Source organism: Acomys minous (assembly GCF_964271855.1).
Source record: "Acomys minous genome assembly, chromosome: 16".
Lineage (NCBI taxonomy): Eukaryota > Metazoa > Chordata > Mammalia > Rodentia > Muridae > Acomys > Acomys minous.
Genome location: NC_140498.1, coordinates 74365 through 95979, shown reverse-complemented (window position 1 = coordinate 95979; position 21615 = coordinate 74365). Strand labels below are relative to the sequence as shown.

At 46.6% G+C, this 21615-nt stretch overlaps 1 protein-coding gene across 3 annotated transcripts in view; it reads right to left on the bottom strand.

The window, feature by feature from the left end:
• SPNS3 (SPNS lysolipid transporter 3, sphingosine-1-phosphate (putative)) overlaps nt 1-21615 on the bottom strand; it is a 51659-nt gene that overhangs the window by 7467 nt on the left and 22577 nt on the right. The window lies entirely within an intron of this gene.

The following is a 21615-nucleotide window of genomic DNA, read 5'->3' as shown; positions in this document are numbered from 1 at the left end:
CTGAGCTCACCCACCTTCTGTTTGTTTCCTCCCAAGGACTGCACACAACAGTAAGGCCCCCAAACCCCAGCCTGCCCACCCCGAAGCATCTCCAATGGCTTCTGTCAGGCACCTTTCCCAGGCCCTCCAGAGCAAGCCTTAGCATGGCCATTGTGCAGACAAAGGTAATTCTTAGTCAAGGCCAAGGTTTTTCTCAGGTTTTAGCCAGCCCAGGTCAAGCCAACCTGAAACTTAAGGCTTCAGGCCCCCTTCCAGTGCCCACCCCTGCCTGGCTCCCAGCGTCCTCTGCTGCTGGCCCGTCTTACCCAGCTTTCTGTACTGTGCTACCTCGTGCCAGTGGATTAGAACAATCCTTATTCCCCTCACTCAAGAAGAGCTTAATGAAGCAACCGAAGAAAGAGAGGAAAGGCTCATTTCTCCCAGGTCTGGAGAGCTTATTGCCAGGGTGGAATTAGTCATTCCTGAAGTCACGGGGCTATACCCAAAGCAGCACAGGCTTGGGAACTCAAAGGCTTTAGATCCCAAAGGCAGAGAAATGAAAAACCACTACCAGGAAGAACGTCTACTGCATGGCAGGCATCACCACTCTGGTACCCATTTCAGGTCAGGTAATTTGATAAGGTTACCATTATACCATGCCACAGACCAGGGCACTCAGGCCCAAGGGTGACTTTCCAGGGAGGCCCTCTCCTCTGTGTCTGGCTTGTACATGGTGAGAATGAGAAGGCCTTTGGCCTAAAGAACTCCCAGGGGCCTCCAATGGCTACTGTGCTTTAAAGGATGGTAGGGGGAGTCAGATGAGGAAGGAGTCCTGGGCCGAGGTGACCCTAGCAGACACTCAGGGGCAGTTAGGATGAGCTAGAAAGAGCTGCAGGAATGCACTACAAACAATGCCTGGCAGACAACCCTGCGAGCAATGGCAAGAGGCTGGAATGTGCGGCCACACGGGTGGGGCAGGAAAATGACCCAATCTGCTGAAAGAAGAGCAGAACAGAGACTAAGCGGCTTCTGTGATCTCTCCACCCAGCCTGGCTGCCTGTGGCTGCTGCTTCTGGCCCTTGGTACCCTGACTGGGAGGCCCTTGAGGTCAGGGTGGGTCTCCTTCTAGTCATAGGACAGAGGCTGGGCACCCACAGTAGTGGGAAGCAGGAAGTCACCGGTGGGCAGGACTCGGGTGAGGCCCAGGCAGACCACAGCCCTGCATTCCATCTTGACAGGGCCTGTCTACCCAGATTCTGGACCACATGAAAGCCTGGCCCAGAGCACCTGCCCTCCCCGTGGTATCCTGTCATCAGTCCACCTCTACCTGAGCCAGAAGCCTCTCCTCTCCATGTACTTCGGCCTGCCTCTGAGTCCTCTCTTCCTCCACAGGGGCATACTCTCCTGTGTGGTGTCACCCCCCCTGCACACACATTGCCCTCTTCACACCCACTGGACATACTGAAATACACCTTTTCCTTCTTCCAGCTGCACTAGGGTGGATCCTGGTCCCAAAATAGAGCCCCTTAGAGGGAGGCTGCAGCCACAATGGGCCTTTCAAGATGAACAAGCTGCCTAGGGGTGCCAGGTTTCCTCAGACACACCTGGAGCAGGCACCATGCCACCAAATCCATCACTCTACTTGCGGCTTTGAGGGGCAGAGGGCTGGTAGAGAGAGCCTGCTTTCTAATCCCATAATTACAGAGGCTCTTAAGGTAGTGAAAGCTCAGTCTTCTGGGCTCAAGGAGTGGCATTGCCACAAAGGGTGGGACACCTGCTGGGGACCTTGGGAAGGAGTCCCCACTTGCCTCTGGGCCTTGGTTTCCCTGGCTGCACAATGATGTAGGGGAGCCTGGACAGACACCAACATACTGCGCCTCTGCAGCTGGAAACATGACTATACACAATTGTGGTCCTCATAGCCAGGGCACAATTCAGTCCTCATTCAGTGACTTCTATGATATAGTCAGACTTGGCTTCAGATAAAAATCAAGCAAACAGAGCCAGACATGGTGGTATAGAGGTGCATGCCTGTAACCTCAGGACACGCATGTAACCTTAGCACATGTCTGTAACTTCAGTCGTGGTGGCACATGCCTATAAACTTAGTACATGTTCCAGGCCAGCCTTGGTTATGTAGTAAAATCCTATTGAAGGAAGGAAGGAAGGAAGGAGAGAGAGAGAGAGAGAGAGAGAGAGAGAGAGAGAGAGAGAGAAGGAAAGAAAGAAAGAAAGGAAGGAAGGAAGAAAGGAGCAGTGAGATGGCTCAGCAGGAAACACACTTGGTGCTAGTCTTAAGGATCAGAGGCTTGGGAACTGGGCCCCATATGGTGAAAGAATAGATCCAACTCCTACAAGTTGTCCTGTGACCCCCCACACTTGTATTGTGGTACACACACACACACACACACACACACACACACACACACACTTTTTTTTTAATTAAAGGAAAGAAAGAAGGCAGACATGGTGGCTCACACCTTGTACTCCCAGCACTTTGAGGTTGCACCAGCCTGAACTACAGAGTGAAACAGCTTATAAAAAAAAGAAAGAAAGACAGAGAAAAAGAAATAGAAAACAAACAAATACGCCAAGGGCTGACCAAGGTGGTTCAGCAGGTAAAAGCACTTGCCAGCAAGCCTGATGAGCCCATGCTGAGTTGGATGCCACAGTGGAAGAAGAGAGAAAATAATACCCCCAAGCTGTCCTCTGACCTCCACACATGTGCCATGGCATAAGCACACCACATAGACACACACACACACACACACACACACACACACACACACACACACACTACAGATACCATTCACACATATACACCACACACATACATCCATATACCACACACACACCACACACATACACACCAACTACACACATAATACACACATATATCACACACATACTACACCACACACAACACACACATGCATATACCACATACACACATCACACACATACAACACACACAAATACCACACACAATATACACATACACCAAACAACACACCACATACACACACATACACCACACACACATCACACTCTCTCTCTCTCTCTCTCTCTCTCTCTCTCTCTCTCTCTCACACACACACACACACACACACACACACACCAACCACATATACATTAAATAGATAATTTTTTTAGTCTCCAGTTTTGAAGAATTTGGTCGACTGCTCATCTCTCAGGTCCAAGTCCCTCTTGGACAGCACATACACCTCACATGACATGGCCCCTAACGTTTCTTCCCTCAGCTTCTCCTCATCACTGGTCCTGCCCAGTGTGGCTGAGCCGGCCAGGGCACAGGCATAGACCAGCTGCCAGCAGCTGCCAAGATGCTTCCCCGTAGGGCGGCAGACAAATCCCAGCGCCTGCTGACCCTGCATGACTTCTTTATCCTACATGCTCTTTCAATCTGTCTCCTCCTGTCCACGGTGGCTGGCTTGCTTGATCCAGGCCCTTCAGTTTCTCAGGCCTTACTATCTCCCTGACACTCGCACAAAGGGGACTTCCAAGGGGGAAATCTGATTCTGCCTTGGGCTCCTCCTTGGGGCCTGGTGGCTTCCCTGGGCCCTGACTTAGTTCCTGATGAGTACGAGGGCCTGGGAACACTGCTTGGGGCCTGAGAACCCCTGACCTCTGACATTTCATTCTTGAGCTGAACCAGTGACAAGTGATGTCTGGTCTTAGTCATCCTAGCCAGAGAAGCTTGTGCACGTACCACAATGCTCACACTGTCAGTTATCCACATACACATACCAGACACAGATGCAACAACCTAAGCATACAGACTCCTGCACATATAACTACATATATGCAGTGCTTCATACAGGCACATGGAAGATTTGATGCATGTGCACACACACTCAAAACCTGAGCTACATACACAACATTCACATATCACATGTACACACATATGTAGGTAACAGAGGAGATATGTAAACTATCAAAACAGGTATGGTACCAGGTATGCAATGCTCCCTGTAAAGTCCATCTGCTTGGAAGGGTGAGGCAGGTGACCACTTGAGCCCAAGAGTCGAGCCAGCCTGGGCAACATGGCAACACACTCTCTCAGAAACAAAAACCAAACTACACAATGAATTCATGAATTAGTACTTGTATTAGTCAGTCACAGACTGAACACTAACTAAAGAACAGCCTACCATGTACCTGTGCAGCATTTGGGCTCATAACAGGGCTAACAGATCACACACACACACACACACACACACACACACACACACACAGACACAAACACACATACACACACATACACGCATACACACAGACACACACACACACACACACACACACACGCATACACGCATATACACCTTCGTTCCATGCACAAAACATACACACGCTCATACTCATGCCTTTACACATGCACAATTCTCACCACACATATATAAAGAGGTAGGCACATACACACAGGAAGAACGATGAAGAATACATCCTGGGCAAGGTCAGCCCTCAAGAGCCTGTGTCTTCAACCTGAGCCCACCTCAGCCTTCAAATTGAGCAGTGACTGATCTCTGACAAATGGGTTCTAAGACCCCCAGGGAAGGGAGAAGGCCACTGGACTTATGGTACCCAGGAAAACCCAAACAAGCCCCCTCCCACTTATGCAGAAATGCCACATTCAACATGGCTGAGTCAGCCACCAGGAAAGACCCAGAGTACAGCCTGGCTGCCAGGAAACAGCCATGTGGCTGGCATGCTCTACTCTTAGGCCTGCCAACCTGTAATGGCAGGGACTGGCATAGGGCACAAGGGCACTGACTGGTCTCCAGAGGCCATCAACCACCCAACAACCTAGTGGCTGGGTGGGCCTTGGGTGGAGCTAGGTAGAGGGTGTGGCCAGTGGGATGTGTGGCTGGGTGGGCTGCATCAAATGAATAAAAGGGTGAGCTGGGAAAGTGAGACAGCAAGCTTTGGGGTCCTCCTGGGGATTCCTGTCAGAGTGTGAGCTTTACTGATGGACTGTGCTGCCACTTGAGGAGAGATACCTGCTGGATCTTAGCAAGATGGTGGGCTGCTGTAAGCCCCACTGAGGCAGACCTGCGAGTGGGATGCTGGTTACACAAGCCCAAAGAGCAGAAAACAAAGGGGTTTCTCCCAAAAGCCCTCAAGGGTGGTGTTGGGAAGTGGTAGGAGAGTTCTGAAGTTCTGAGGTACTTCTTCTGGCACTGTCCTGGGAGGCGACCCTCAGATGACCATGACCATAGCTCCAATGAACATACATCCTGGCTGATCCCAGAGTGACTTGGGAGTCCTCAAAGTTGAAAAGGACAGCCACCTCAGGCCATCTTAAGCACCTCAGGGATGCCGTGCTGGCTCTACTCCATCCTACCCTGGGTAAGGAGCAAATTCAATGTCCTGATCAAGTTTGAGTTGGAAAGGCCATCTGGGGCATCCCCCAGGTAAAATTGGTGGCTAAGATTGCATCATGGACTTTCCTTCTCTCCAGAAGCCAAAAGTAGTAAGGTGGAGGGAAAAAGGTTTTCACCAAAGCAAGAACAAAATCTAATGAAATAAACATTAAATGCAGGCAGGCAAGCAGAAAAGTAGATGATTATGCAGTGTCTGCTACTCAGTCTTCCCAGAGCCACTTTACAAAACCCTCCTCTTTGGAGGAGGATATAGCCCATAGGTGTCCTTAACAGAGAGCCAGTGGGACAAGCTGCTGCAAAAATGGCCATCCAGAAGGCAGCCCCCCATTCCAGAAGAGGCTGCACCCACCAATTACACAGAGGAGCCCTGCCTTAAACTGCATTTACCTAAATCCCCCAACTAGGAGCAGAGCCAGGTGCCCTAACAAAAACTCCCTCCTACTTGATTCTGCAATTCCCTCAGGCGGCAGAAAAGTCTACAGAGCCTAATGTTCAACTCAGACTGCAGCCCCTGTGCAGAAGAGGAAAAGCACAGAGAAACCTGGACCAGAGTCAAGAGCTCTGAGAGCACAGCCAGTGGAGTGTCTGCACAGAGCTACTCACACCCAGACCAGAGGAATGTGATCTGCACACATATGCAGACATGTAGGAGGGGGTGAAGTGAGGGGGACGGGAGGAGGGGGATGGAGGTAGAAAAAGAGATAGGGGAAAGGAAAAGGAAAGGAAAGAGGATAGATAGGGGAAAGGCAGAAGAGATGTTAGGAAAACCTTGTCTACGGCCACACCACCCTCAATGCACTGATCTCTAATAGGAAGGAAAGAGGGTTAGAGAAATGGCTCAGTGCTTAAGGGTGCTCTGCTCTTACAGCAGCCATCAGACAGCTCTTAAATGCCTGTAACTCCAGCTCCAAGGGATCTGATATACACACACCCTCTTCTGGCTTGCATGGGCACTGCACACGTCTTGTTCTCTCACATATACATACATACATACATACATACATACATACATACCATGCATTCACACATATACAGCAAGAACAGCAAACAAAGAAGAGAGAGTGATAGGTAAGGGGAGGGAGGGGAATAAGAGGGAGGGAAGGACTGGAGAGATGGCTCAGAGGTTAAGAGCACTGGCTGCTCTTCCAAAGGTCCTGAGTTCAACTCCCAGCAACCACATGATGGCTCACAGTCACCTATAATGAGATCTTCTGGTGTGCAGGTGTACATGCAGGCAAAACATTATATACATAATAAATAAATAAATAAATATTTTTTAAAAAAGAAGGAGAGAAGATGGGAGGGAGGGAAAAGGAAGAGAAGGAAATGGGGTGGGGTGTAGAATCCAGCCTAGAAGGCAAATTGGTAAGGGAAGGGACACAAGCATTCTTATAATTATTTCAAACTATGGAATAATATGATAAGGACATAAATTCAATACAGAAAGTTCTGGCAGATAAAACCAACCCTCAATAGGATAAGACATAAAGGGAGGTGACTTACCTGAGGAAATATTACTAAAAGGAGGAGCAAACCCACAAACAATATCAACACAGAGCAAACACACTAAAAATACCTCACTTTGTAGTGGTTGCTAAGAGGACAAAAAGATAAAATAGTCATAGCAGTGGGTGACCTGGAGGATGGCTGAGGATGAGTGAGGTACAGATACATGCCGTAGTTTGGGGGCACCTACGGAGGTGCCCACTCTTGGGAACAAAGATTTAGGAGTTTTCTCACAGTTCTCTCTGTTGATGTCTGTTTGCCTCACACAAGTACCAGTCCCTGCCATGACCCAGCACAAGGAAAAGAAAACTGATAAAACTAAGAGATACTCAAGGAGATAAAATAAGGAAAGCCGGCTACTGGCCCTGCAGAAGAAAAAGCACTGTCAGGACCCACTCTGAGGTGTTGTGGAGCACCCGCCATAGCACACTCCCTGGCTGTGTGCAGTGGCTTCCTTAAGTCCTTGCCCTGTCCCCCTTCCTCTAAAGTCAACTGTACCTGGCAAGTAGCTTTGAATGAGTAAATTACAGCAAAGTGCAGGTAACCTTTCTGTGACTGGGCTATAAAATACAGTCTCTTCCTTCTTAGCCTTTCCTTGTCCTCTTTGCTTTGATGAAGCAAACTGCTAAGCAAAAGAAGCCATTTCTGGAGAGGGTAGCTCAGTGGCAAAGACCACGCCTATCTTGCTTGAAGCCCTATGTTTGGTCCCAAGACTGTTAAAAAAAAATTCACATATTACAAAACTGGGAGCCAACAACCATCAAGGAAAGGGAGCTGGGCACCCAAAGATGTGAATCCTGCCAGTAACCACTAGGGAGCCTGGCAGCCTTCCCAGCTGAGCTTGCAGTTGAGACAATAGACCTTGAGCCAGTAACTTAACTGCACCTGTGAGAAAGAGAAAAACCCAACTAAGCTGTGTCTGTATTTGTAACCCACACAGACTGTGAGATGACAATGTTGGTCTTGGACTGCTATGTTTGGGAATGATTTGTTACACAGCAATACAGACGGATACACTGATTAAGCTATTCGGTTTCAAGAACAAATAATAAAATATCTGAGTATCCACAAGGGGAAAAATTAAAAGGATCAACTTTAAGATTTTAAAAGTCAAGGCTGGTTGTGGTAGCACACACCTTTAATCCCAGTACTTTGGGAGCAGAGGCACATGGAGCTCTGTGAGTCCGAGTACAACTTGGTCTACATAGTGAACTCCAGGACAGCCAGAGTTACATAGTGAGACCCTGTCTCAAAAGGCCAAAATTTAAATTAAACACAAAAAGAAAAAGAAAAAAATAGGAACAGGGCACAAGTTTGTAATCTCTTAGTACTCAGGGTACGGAGGCAGAAGGGTGAACGTGAGGCCAGAATAGAGGATCCCAAACTTCCCTAGGAGCATTAGGCCTGGGGTCACACACAGTTAAGCATCATAAGAAGGTAATTCTGGGCCAGGCCTGGTGGTGCACACCTTTAACCCCAGCACTCGGGGATGCAGAGGCAGGTGGATTGGGTGCGGGACGGGTGGGGGGGTAGGGAGGGGGAGAAGGCAATTCTGATAAGCACTGTTAAGGATGATAGTTTGGGAGGATGCAGCGATGGCTCTGTGGTTCTGCTCTTTCAGAGGACCAGGTTTAATTCTCAGCATCTCAGCAGCAGCAGGTGGTGTTTCACAACCATCTGTAACCTAGTTACAGGGAATCTGATGCTTTCTTGGGTCTCCATGGGCACCAGGCATGCAGGTGGTGCACACACATATGCTTTGGCAAAACATTCATAACGTTTTAAAAAGAGAAGGAAAGAAGGAAGGGGGGCAGGGAGAGGAGGGAGAAAGGAAAGAGAGAAAGAAAGAACGAACGAAAGAGAGAAAGAAAGAAAGAACTTTAACTTTGGTGCTTAGGTCATAGCTCAGTCAGTAAAGCACTTATACAAGCCTGGAGTCCTGGATTCAGAAACCCAGTATCCATATGAGGAGCTGCGTGTAGGAGCTTCTCAGTGTAATCCCAGTACTGCAAAGGCAGAGTGGGAAAAAGGAGGAACCGGGCTTTGTTTGCAAGCCAGGCCAGCTGAATCAGTGAGGTCTGGGTTCAGTGGGAGAACTTGTCTCAGATATAAGGTGGGGAACAACAGAGGAAGACACTGGATGTCAACCTAGGGCTTCATATGCACAAATAAATAAACAAACAAACAGTATATTTAGGGAATGCCAATTTTGTGATAATTCTTTGTGATATACTTCTTGATGTTTATTTCCTTTGAATAAATTCAACTATTTGGCAGCAAGCCACTCAACTATTTGAGTGGCAGTTGTCAGGTCCCGTCCCATGCCTGGCTACCTCCAGCAGGGAAATGCCAGCCAAGCAACCTGTTAGCAAACAACAGGGCTGCCTCCAAGACAGCCTAGTCACACTTGATTTCTGTTTCTGTTTTTGTTGTTGGCTGGCCTGATTTGGTTTGTCGTTGTAGTTGGGGAGAGTGTTGTTTTTCAGATAGGGTCTCTGATAACCTTGACATATGTAGCCAACGATGACGGTGAACGTCTAGATCTTCTGTCTGATGGAGTATAACCCTATATTCGGTTTATGTAGAGTTGGGGAACAAACCCAGGGCCTCGTGTGTTTTAGGCAAGCACTCTACCAACTGAGCTACGTCCCCAGCCTGGGCTTGACTGTTTGCGGTTAAGAACTCACTAGGAGCCAGGCAGTGGTGGTTAATCCCAACATTCTGGAGGCAGAAGCAGGTAGACCACTGTGAGTTTGAGGCCAGCCTGGTCTACAAAGCAAGTCCAGGACAGCCAAGGCTACATAGAGAAACCCTCTCTAGAAAAAACAAAACAAAACAAAACAAAACAAAACACTTCACTAGGTAGCTCAGTCTTGCCTGGTAATTCTCTAATCAGGATTGCCTTCCATTTGCCCCTCCCACCTCAGCAATACTAAATGCTGGGATTAAAGTTATATGCATCTCCTGATTATTTTAAGCCATCTACTACCACTCTGAGAATACTTCACTTCAGTCTTAATGACCAGTGAAGCTATAAGCTAGGCCTCCTGCTCCAGAGGCTGTAGTCTAGTCATGCCTGCTCCCGGCAGCCTGGATTACAAACCCTGGGAACTCCAAACAACCCAGCTTACCCTGTAGCTCTTCTCTCAGGCCAGGAAGGAAGCTCATGACTCACAGTGCTAGGCCTATAACTGGTCCGTGCGTAAGGCCTTTGGTTGGTAGAACTTGAAGGTGTGCTGTGATTGGTGCAAATTATAATGCCAACTTTGTATTATACAACTATACCACAACCCTTTGCTGTTTGGCTCTTTTGGGGAGACATCCTCCTGGGCTACCCAATGAAGTTAGAACACAGGCCATGTAGAAGGCCTTTTTTGTTTGTTTTGTTTTTCAAGACAGGGTTTTTCTGTATATCCCTGCCTGTCCTGGCCTTGCTTTGTAGACCAGGGTGGCCTCGAACTCACAGCAATCCACCTGCCTCTGCCTCTCTGAGTGTTGAGTAGGAGGCTTCTTAAGTGGTCTGGTCTTGTTTACTGGTCTCTATTGTGGGTAAAGGAGACTGACTAGGTGGGTAACATGATCATGGCAGTGATGGCAGCAGCTAGCAGAGGCAGTGGCCAAAGCTGTACAGTAGCAGGAGAGCAGCTGAACAGTTCCAGAAAATACCAAAGGCAGAAAAGGTAGGGATCACAGGCAGTGGAAACAGTGAAAGATGGTGGAAATACAGAGAAAAAAAGAAGTCATAAAGAGCCAAAGATCGCAGGTGGAGGCTCACAATGCCCTGAAGACGGCCAGGGGGCTGCCAAAGTTTTAAAAGCCAAAGGTCCCAGCACTCAGAGCTTAGGAGCTATAATGCTAGCTGGCTGCTGCTGATTGCCATGTCTCACTGCTGTTTAAACACTATGAATTTCACTAGTTGGGACTGCCCCATGCTGCCAATCAAAGGCCAGAGCAATGTCTCTCCAACCTGAGCACCTAGAGTCACAGGTCTCTGGCTTCTGTGGCCTAACACTATAAGCTTCTGAGCTTTACAACTTGCAGTGGTTCTCGACTTTCCTAATCCTGCGACCCTTTAATACAGTCCCTCATCTTGTGGTGACCCCTAAGCATAAAATTATTTTCATTGCTACTTCATAACTGTAATTTTGTTACTGTTATTAATTGTAATGTAAATAAATATCTGATATGCCACCTTTGTGAGAGGGTTGTTTGACCCCCAAAGGGGTCATGACCCACAGGTTAACAATGGCTTAGAGCTATAAGCCCTTCTGGCAGCCCAGCCCCTAAGTCTGCAGTACCCAAGGGTCTGGACTACCATTGCATGAAGAGGTAGTTTTCAAGTACTCAGGGTTTTCATCTGAGTAGAAGAAAAGTAATGAGACTCTGTCTCAGAAAAAGAAACAAACAAACAAAAGCCCCAACTATGTCAACCTATTTAACCCTGAAAAGCATCCACTTAGGAGCTGACACAAAATAAAGAACTCAGTGACAGAGACTATATACACAGACTGATAATGAACACTGACTTCATTTACATATGGGACCACTGTCAAGCAGCCCCAGCGACTATGCACAGAGAACAGACTGTGGATGTTATAACTCTAGAAAATGTGAAAATAAAATAACTAGACTTGGGAGGTTATGGAGAAAAGGAGGGAAGGAATCCTCTTTCATGGCTGGCATTTGCCAGGGAATCCAAACTTTTGTAGGTAATTTGAATTTCGTGCTTATGACTTAACCTAAGTTTCTCCAGGCAGAATCACAAAGGTGACACACATTCTGTGTTTCTGTTTCTGGGAAGCATCCAGCAAAGGCAATCTAAAAGCCTGGAAGTCCTCTGTGGCTGCCTAGGCCTGAGGGGAAAAGATAGATGGCATAGAGGTGCAGAGTATATTAGTGATTTTTCTATTGTCGTGATAAGACACCCTGACCAATGCAACTTATAAGAGAAAGAGGTTATTTTGGGACTTACCAATTTCAGAGGGTTAGAGTCCATGACCCTTCTGGTGGGGAGCATGGCAGCAGCCAGGCAGGCATGGCACTGGAGCAGTATCTGAGAGCTCACATCTTCAGACAATAAGCACGAGACTGTGAGAGCTAACTGGAAATGGCATGGGCTTCAGAAATCTCAAAGTCCACATCTGGAAACACAGCCCTTCCAGGGGCCAGGGAATGGAAAGCGGTGGTTTCAGTGAGAATGGCCCCCATAGGCTCATATGGTTTAGTAGTTGGTCTCCAGTTGATAGGTTGTTTGGGAAGGACCAGGAGGTGTGGTCTTGTTGGAGGAGGTGTGTCACTGGTACCTTATCACAGCAATAGAAAAGTAGGTAAAGCCGGGCATGGTGGCGTACCCCTTTAATCCCAGCACTCGGGAGGCAGATGCAGGTGGATCACTGTGAGTTCGAGGCCAGCCTGGTCTACAAAGCGAGTCTAGGACAGCCAAGACTACACAGAGAAACCCTGTCTCGAAAAATCAAAAAAAAAAAAAGAAAAAGAAAAAGAAAAGTAGCTAAGCCGGTGAGTGGCTGCCAGTGGTCACAAAGCCTCTCTCTAAAGTCAGTGCAGGATCTGTATACAGCCACATGCTTCTGGGGTCCCAGTGCCTGAAAGGCTGAGACAGGACAATCGCTCAAGCCCAGGAATTAAAACCGTGAGCTAGACACTTTAAATATGTAAGTTGTGTGGTATGTGACTCACATCTCAACAAATCTGTTCTGAAAATTACAAAGTGGCCTATGGGATGGCTCAGTGGGTAAGGGTCCTTGCTGCCAGGGGTGACAATCTGCATTCAATCCCCCATTCACATAGTGGAAAGAGAGAATAGAGTCCTACAACTTGTGTCCTAACTTCCACATGCACATCATAGCAACTGCATACACAGCACATGCATGCATGCACACACGCAAAAATAAATAAATAACTGAATGTAAAAAGAAGTTGTTTAAGGCGCTGGAGAGATGGCTCAGTGGTTGAGAGCACCTGCTCCTCTGCCAGAGGACCAGGGCTCGAAGTCCAGCGCCTACATAGTGGCTCACAACTGACTGTAACTCCAGTTCCAAGGGATCTAACACTTCTGGCCTCAGTGGCCACCAGGCACACATGGTACAGACATGCATTCAGGCAAACCAACCATGTAAAATAAAATAATAATAATTTATGAAAATTCTTTAAAATCACACAACCCCAGCTGAACGGAGATACTTCTGACTCCCTGAGTACGATGCCAATAATCTCAGCATGTGTTGAAGCAAGAAATTGCCACAAATTTGAGACTAGCCTAGGCTTCATACTGAGTTCCAGGCCATCCTGGGCTACAGAGTGAGACTCTGTCTCAAAATAACAACAACAAAAGTGTCTCTAGTAAACCATAAACCTGGGAATAAGTACAGAAAGACAAATAGAATGATGGTCATCTAATGACACAGCATACATGGATGAAAATAGCTCAATATGTTAAGAGTAACTACTTCTCAGAGGTGAAAATATGTATAACTGGGGGCTGGAGAGAAGGCTCAGTGGTTAAGATCACTGACTGCTCTTCCAGAGGACCCAGGCTCAATTCCCAGCACCCACATAGCAGCTCACAACTGTCTGAACTCCAAGATCTGACACCCTCACACAGACATACATGCAGGCAAAACACCAGTGCACATAAAATAAAAATAAACACATTATTTTTTTAAAAAAGAAACTATGTGTAATTATCACTTTCTTCTTTGTGCTTTCTAAATTGCTTTATTTGTTTTTTATTTTGAGATAAAAATCTCACTGAATGAAGAGAAGACTGGCCTCAAACTCACAACGTTCTGCCTCTGCTTCTGCCTCTCACGTATTGCCACACCTCGCAACCACTAAATCTTTTAAGTTTCTCCCAAATGAAAATATAAACGTTGGGACTGGAAGGATGGCTTGGTAGTTAGGAGCACTGGTTGCTCTTGCAGAAGACCTGGGCTAAAGTCTCAGCACCCACACAGCTAAGAGCCATCTGTAACTCCAGTTCAAAGGGATCAAATGTTCTCTTCTGGCCTCTGCAAGCACCAGACATGCATGTGGGGCACATACATACATGCAGACCAACCACTCATACTCATAATATTTATAATTTGATACACTATAGTAGTCTAGATTGTTGGTGGCAACCTTGTTTTACGTGATGGCAGTGCCATGCACCCCCAGCCCCTAGCTTGTGAGTGCCTGGAAAGTTATTCCTGTGCAGTTTCTCTTCCCAAACTATGTTCACTCAGTGACTTCATTCAAACACCCAGCTTCAAGTCAGCAGCCTAAACCTCTGTCCTGACCCCCAGGCTGATGCACAGTAGCAGCCTCTTGGCATCTTCAGCTGGATATCCTAACCTTGACCGCCTTGTTTGCTGGATTTGCAATTACCTAGAAAACAAGATCAGGTAATGTTGCCTGTGAGGCTCTTTCTAGAGATCTCTAACTAAGGATCCATAGTGAATGTTGGTAGCACCCATCCCATGGACTGGGGCTCAGGACTGACTGAGAAAGAGAAAGTGAGGCCAATTGGTATCACACCACACCTAGAACTCAGAGGGCAGAGGCGGCCTCCGTGACTTTGAAGCTAGCTTGGTCTACACAGTGAGTTCATGCTACCCAAGGCTACAAGAAGACTACAGAAGAAGAAGAAGAAGAAGAAGAAGAAGAAGAAGAAGAAGAAGAAGAAGAAGAAGAAGAAGAAGAAGAAGAAGAAGAAGGGAAGAGGAGGAGGAGGAGAGAGTGAGGTGAACACCAGCATTCACGTCTCTGTTTCCTTACTACAAAAGCAGCCTGAACAGCTAATTATTTCATCCACTTGACACAAGCTAGAGTTACCTGGGAAGAGGAACCTCAACTAAGAAAATTCCTCCATCAGATTGCCTACAGACACTACTGTAAGGTGTTTTCTTGAATGTGTGATATGGGAGGGCTGAACCCACTGAGGTGATGGTACCCCTGTGAAGGTGGTCCTGAGTTGTATAAGAAAGCAAACTAAAGCTGGGCATGGTGGCGCATGCCTTCAATCCCAGTGCTCGGGAGGCAGAGGCAGGTGGATCGTTGTGAGTTCAAGGCCAGCCTGGTCTACAAAGTGAGTTGAGGACAGCCAAGGCTAACACAGAGAGACCCTGTCTCGAAAAACAAAACAAAACAAAACAAAACAAAACAAAAAACAAAAACAAAATAAAAGAAAGCAAACTCAGCCAGCCATGAGGAGCAAACCAGGAAGCAGCCCTCCCCCACGACCTCTGTACCAGCTCCTGCCTCCAGGTTCCTGCCTTAGGTACCTGCCACATGTCCCTCAGTGGTGGACTGTAAACTGTAAGATGAAATTGCTTCTAGCCGTGGTCTTTACCTCAGCAGTAAAAACCCTGAGTGAGATGCAGTGTGTGCAGCTGCCTCAGACTTCTGCTACATCGCTTCCCCACCACAGAGGAGTGAGTGTAGCCTTAAACCACGAAGCAAAAATAAGCCCTTCCTTCCTTAAGTTGCTGTTGTTGGAGCAACAGAAAAAGCAACTAATATACATCCTAAATTTAACATGCCTAAATTGGAACCCCACAGGACTTCAAAAGCAGTCACCCTGCCCCTCCCTTAGACATCCCCTCAGTATATAGCGACTCCTTGACTCCAGCGCCTCAGGCCCCAAGCCACAGAGACACTCTCAACTCCTCTCTTTCTTTCACTCTACACCCAATCTGTCAGGAAATCCTGTTACTCCCATAACACACCCAGAACCTGGCCACTTCTCCACACTTCCTCACTGGCCTGCATCATTGGAAAAACCTCTTCATTATTTTCCTCTTCCTGACTTTGGCACCTCCCATTCCATCAACACAGTAGTCAGAGAATTCCCCCTGCTTTTTTTATTTCAAGTTTCCCCCTCATCTATTTAATATTTGTTTTTTAAGATTTATTTATTTATTTTATTTATTGTATATAAGTGCTTTATCTGCAGAAGAGGGCATCAGATCACATTATAGAGGGTTGTGAGCCACCATGTTGTTGCTGGGAATTGAACTCAGGACCTCTGGAAGAACAGCCAGTGCTCTTAATCACTGAGCCATCTCTCCAGCCCCTATTTAATATTTGTGCCTGTGCATGCACACAGAGAAGGCTGAGAGAATTGTGTGCATACTGAAAAGCCAGAGCATATTATGCAGAAACCAGCTCTCTCCTTCCACCATGTTGGTCCTAGGCCTCGAACTTAGGTTGTCAGGCTTGGCAGCTTTTACTTGCTGAGCCATAGCATTGGCCCCAGAGAGATTTTCCTTGAGTTGTATGATTGACAGTTGCAAAATGGCCCCCATTAATCCTGTCACAGTGTGTTCCTGCATTTATATTGTGCCTTTCCTCAGTGAACCTGGATGGCCCCACATCCCCTTTGGCAACAGAAGAAGGCAGAAGTGATGTTCTTCCTAGAGACTAAAAGGTTTTGCATCTTCCACTTTGGTCTCTTAGGTACTGTTCTGAAAAGAAGCTGATCTGTTCTAACAAAGGATGCAGAGTCATATAGAGAAGAGCCACAGGAGACCAGTGTGGGCATTACCGGCCATCCCAGGTCAGTGCAGGCACATGAGTGAGCACAGGCAAAGACAGATAGATGATAGATAGATAGATAGATAGATAGATAGATAGATAGACAGACAGAAAGATAGAAGCCAGGAGAGAAACCATCCTGCAATGAGAAATAATTATTAAGGGCTAGGGATGTGGCTTGGTTGGTAGAGTTCTTAGCCAGCAAGCATAAAGCCCTAATTTTAGTCCCCAGCATTGTTTAAACTGTGTATGGTGATGTATTTCCTCCACCCTGTCTTGGCTCACCCCATCCCAGGCACATTTCCTTGATTCCCATCTGTCACTTTCTCTTCCCTGGAGTCTGGACACCCATGTTCCCCCTGCAGAGACTGCTCTTTCCCACTTGCACATAGTTCTGTCCCTCATTTGCTTCTGACTAGCACTGAAGCATCATAGTGAGAGTCCTATGTCCCCTGGCCCCTCAAACTGCCACCCTGTATCTTTTTCTCTCTTGTTATCCCCACGAGAGGCATCCTCCTCTGACATATATTTATTTCACGTGATGTAGATGGTGTGCTGTTGTGTTCCTTACAATTCCCCCAGGGTTTGGAATGGTGCATTACACACAAGACATACTGGGATATACTTGATGGGGACAAGAGTCCTTGCAGCTCCTCCTAGCTAAGACATGGCCTCAGATGTACTCCCTGAGACCTTGGGCACATTAGTATGTGTATCCCCGCACCTCAGAAAGCCAAGCTGCAGTTGAAGGTGCAACTTGAACCCCAGGCTTCTCACCTGTGAGAGCATAAAAACAGAGTGGAGCTAGAGACTCACACCCAGGGGGATTCCTGTCAGTACGCACAGACTTGCTTCCTCCAAGGTGAAACTTCAGAAAGGCTCAGAGGGCAGGGGACAAAAAGACCTGAGCCACAGCTAACACTTGTGTTTTTCCAAAGATGGTAATATTTTGTCATCACATTCTCTTTTGGGTCATTGATCCTCCCATCAAAAGAGAATGTAGGGATCTGGAGAGATGACTCAGGGTTAGGAGCACCAGTAGCTCTTTCAGAGGACACAAGCTCGGTTTTACACACACACACACACACACACACACACACACACACACACACACACACACACCGGACAGCTCATAACCACCTACAACTGCAACTGCAGGGAAATTGACACATTCCTCTGACCTCCTGCACCCCAAAAACACTCAGCATACACACACACACACACACACACACACACACACACACACACACATACACACACACACACACACACACACACACACACACACACACACACACCAGACAGCTCATAACCACCTGCAACTGCAACTGCAGGGAAATTGACACATTCCTCTGACCTCCTGCACCCCAAAAACACTCAGCATACACACACACACACACACACACACACACACACACACACACACACACACACTCATAAACCTGTTTTTTCAAACAGATTCTGCTTCTCCAGTCTGCTAGTTTGAGAAAGAAGTCAGGGTTCAAGAGTAAGTACTACTTTCAAAGTAACTTTCCTGGATGGGTCAAATGAGGCAAGATGTCTTCACCTGGCTATCGGTTCCTGGCGCTTGGGATCTGGCCTCATGTTGTGAGGGAACCCAGGCTACACAGGAGAGGGCATGAGCAGGGGCTCCAGCTAAGTTCTCATCAACTGCTAGACAGCTCTGGCTTCTGGGATCCAGCCCTCCCCATCTGCCTACCTGACTTCAGAGAGAAAAAAAAAACCGATGTCACCCCCTCCTGCCCCCAAATGAAGAATCTGTGAGCAAAACAAATGCTTCTGTTGTTTTGATTGGCCAAGTTTTATTACATAACCATAGTAACTAGAATAGGCTAAAAGTTCATTTATCTATTGCCTCAGTGAGTCCACGATAAGTAGCTTCTCATCTTATTGCTGAGAAGACTGAGGATCGGCAAGGTCAGCATCTTGCCCTAGGTCACACAATTAGGAAGTGAGGAAGTGGGAATGACAGCAAGGTCTTTCAGATTCCCCAGTGGATACTCCCTGCCATGCTCCAACTCTGGCTGCTTCACCCGGAACACAAAGCCCACCAAAAGTAGGCTGTCAACATCCCAGCCACATCCTCCAGCTACCAGGTGAGCAATGGCTGAGCCCCTGCACCAGCCTCAGTCCTCCTCTGAGGACAAACCCCTTCTCCTCTGAAGGGCAGCAGCTCTAGGAAGAAGGCCAAGGAAAGGGTGTGAGCCAAGACCTGCTGGGTGTGTGTCTGGATCCTAATTAACGGCCTGGAAGTCCACTTCCCTTGCCAAGAGGCCTGAAGGATGGGAGGGAGTCGGAGCCCTCACACCTGCAGGCGGGCCACAGGACCCGGGCTCCCACAACAGAGGCCCAGATGAGACTTTATATGCTCAGGAAACTTCATTTCCATGGAACTCAGGAAAACTTGGTCTCTACCAATTTGGGAGCAGACACAGTGTACTGCCAAAACCCCCTCCTTCCCACGCAATGCAGTTATAGCAGCTAAACTAAGAGAAAGGCTATGTTCAGCCATACACATCCCACACAATTATCTGCGATTCCTGATACAGAGACAGGTAGACAGATAGTACATAAGGCTCACTCTTACACACCATGCACATAATTTAACATAACTCGATATGTGTGCTCAATATTTAACCTGAATATACATGTGCATAAGATTGTACACATGCAAAAGCACACATACTTCACACATATATACATGCATCCTATTCATTGCCAGGATATATTCACACTTATGTACATGTACATATAAGTACACACCACACACAGAGTCATGCATGCCCACACACATACAAACATAAAACAAATAAAATTTTTTAAAGAAGAGGAAAAAAATAAAAAAGAAGCAAAATCAACAAACATTTAAACGGACACAGAAAAAAATGAAAGAATACTCAGCTTACCAAAATCAGGAATGAAAGACAGTAGTGATATCAATCTTACAGAAATCAAAAGGATTATAAGGAAATACTATGAACATTTATATACTAAAAAAATTGATCTAGATTGAATATTTAAAAAACCCTAGAATAAAAATTAAAAGTACAAAAAAAATTAAAAGTACTTCTCTTTGCCATTACAGAAAATCACAACCAATCAAAATGCAAAGTTGTGGAGCCCAGTCCCAACGGACACTTTTACCACACAACTCCTGCACCCAAGGCTCAGGGAGCATTGTGGAAGAGGGGGCAGAAAGACTGTAACAGCCAGAGGACCAGGGAGTTTGCTGTGAGACTGTCTCCTGGGAAAGTCAGGGTGTCAGAAAGTCCCACCAACATGACCGCCTAAACATGAGCTGAGTGAGGGCAACAGCAACAGGCATGCTAAGGTGGATGGAGAAACTCTCGAGGCCTCGACCTACACAAAGAGCTACAGGCAACTAAGGAATGCTGGGAGCAAGAGAAACAATCTCTACCAGGGAAGAGCATACCAGTTGCTTACCCAACACCAAATGACCAGCCCTGAAACAGAAAGAGAGAGAGAGAGAGAGAGAGAGAGAGAGAGAGAGAGAGAGAGAGAGAGAGACAGAGAGAGACAGAGACAGAGACAGAGACAGAGACAGAGACAGAGACAGAGACAGAGACAGAGAGATCATGAGTAATATTATACAGACTAAGCAGGTTATATATCTATGTATTTAAGAATACACTCAGTGAAATGGGAAATGATGGGCTATTGTAATCTCAAAAACTAAAAAATAAATAAAAAATTAGTGAAACTAGTAAATTTTAATTTAAAAAAAATCAGTAAAACTAGTAAAATTCAGTCAAAACAGAACAGAAAAATCTGAACTGACCTTCAACAAGTAAATATTGAGTCCATAATCAAGAAATTCTCCCCAACAAAAGCCCAGAACCAGATGGTGCCACTGATGAATTCTACCAAATGTTTAAAGACAAAATAACACAGATTCTTCATAAACTGCAAAAACACAGAAAAGGAAGAAATGCCTGCTAGGTCATCCTGAGGCCATGGCCCTGCACACCAGAAGAACTCAGAAGCGGCTCTGTGGTTAAGAGCACTGTCTGCTCTTCCAGAGGTCCTGAGTTCACTTCCCAGCAACCACATCTATAATGTGATCTGATGCCCTCTTCTGGCCTGCAGGTACACATGCAAAAAGAGCACTCATATACATAAAATAAATAAATAATTCTTTAAAAAAAAAAAAAAAGGAAAGAACTCAGCCACAAATATACATATCCCTAATATCCCAACACCCTTGCCCATACAGATGCAGAAATCCTCAACAGAATATTACCTAGTCACATCCAGCAACAAAGGGAATGATTATACACTGTCGCCACAGGAGGATGCACCCCAGGAATGCAAGACTGGTTAAACATGTAACTGCTAGTCAGTGTAACCGTAGAGGAACAGACAAAAAGGCACAGCCACTTGATCATCTCTGTCCCTAAGCGTAAATCCCATCCACTCTGTGCACACCATTCCACCTGCTATCTGAAGGCCCACCTCCTGCTCTCTGTCCTCACCTCCCACCCTTTATACTAATGAGCTGGCCTCCTTGCCATTCCTCAGACCTTCCAGGTACACCCCTGGCTCAGGCCCTTTAGAGTGGCTATTCCCTGTTCCTAGAACTCTTTTCTCCCAAATATTTACACTAGCAACCACAAGAAGGAGAGGAAGAGAAGCTGCCGCAGCACCTTCTCAGGCCTTTCTCTACAAAACAGGAGTCTTCTCTCATCCGCAGTCACACTCTCACTGCTTCCCTTCCCCACTCTTTATTTTTCTATGTATTTATCATCACTTGAAATAGCGTAACATTTTTGCTTATGTAACTGTTTGCTTGGTTGCTTTGAGGTGGGGTCTTAGTATATAGCCCAGCCTGGCCTAGAACTTCCCTCTTTAAGCCTCCTGAGTGCTCCGACTCCAGGACTCCTCCACTGTGCCCTGCTTCTCCTCATGTATCTTGCTCTCTGTCTGTTTCTCCAAGCTAGAATGTAAATTTCCTTGAGACAGAGATACTTGAGGCTGTTTTATTCATGGCTACATCTGTAACATTTTGAACTAGGAATGGATGACCAAACTTAATAGGTTTGAATAAGTAAATAGATAAAAATAACTTGTCCTTTAACTGCTTTCTCAGCAAGCAGTGACCAGCTCCCACCTTTGTCCCACATTCCTGATACTGCACTTGGGACTGGAGAGCTGATAA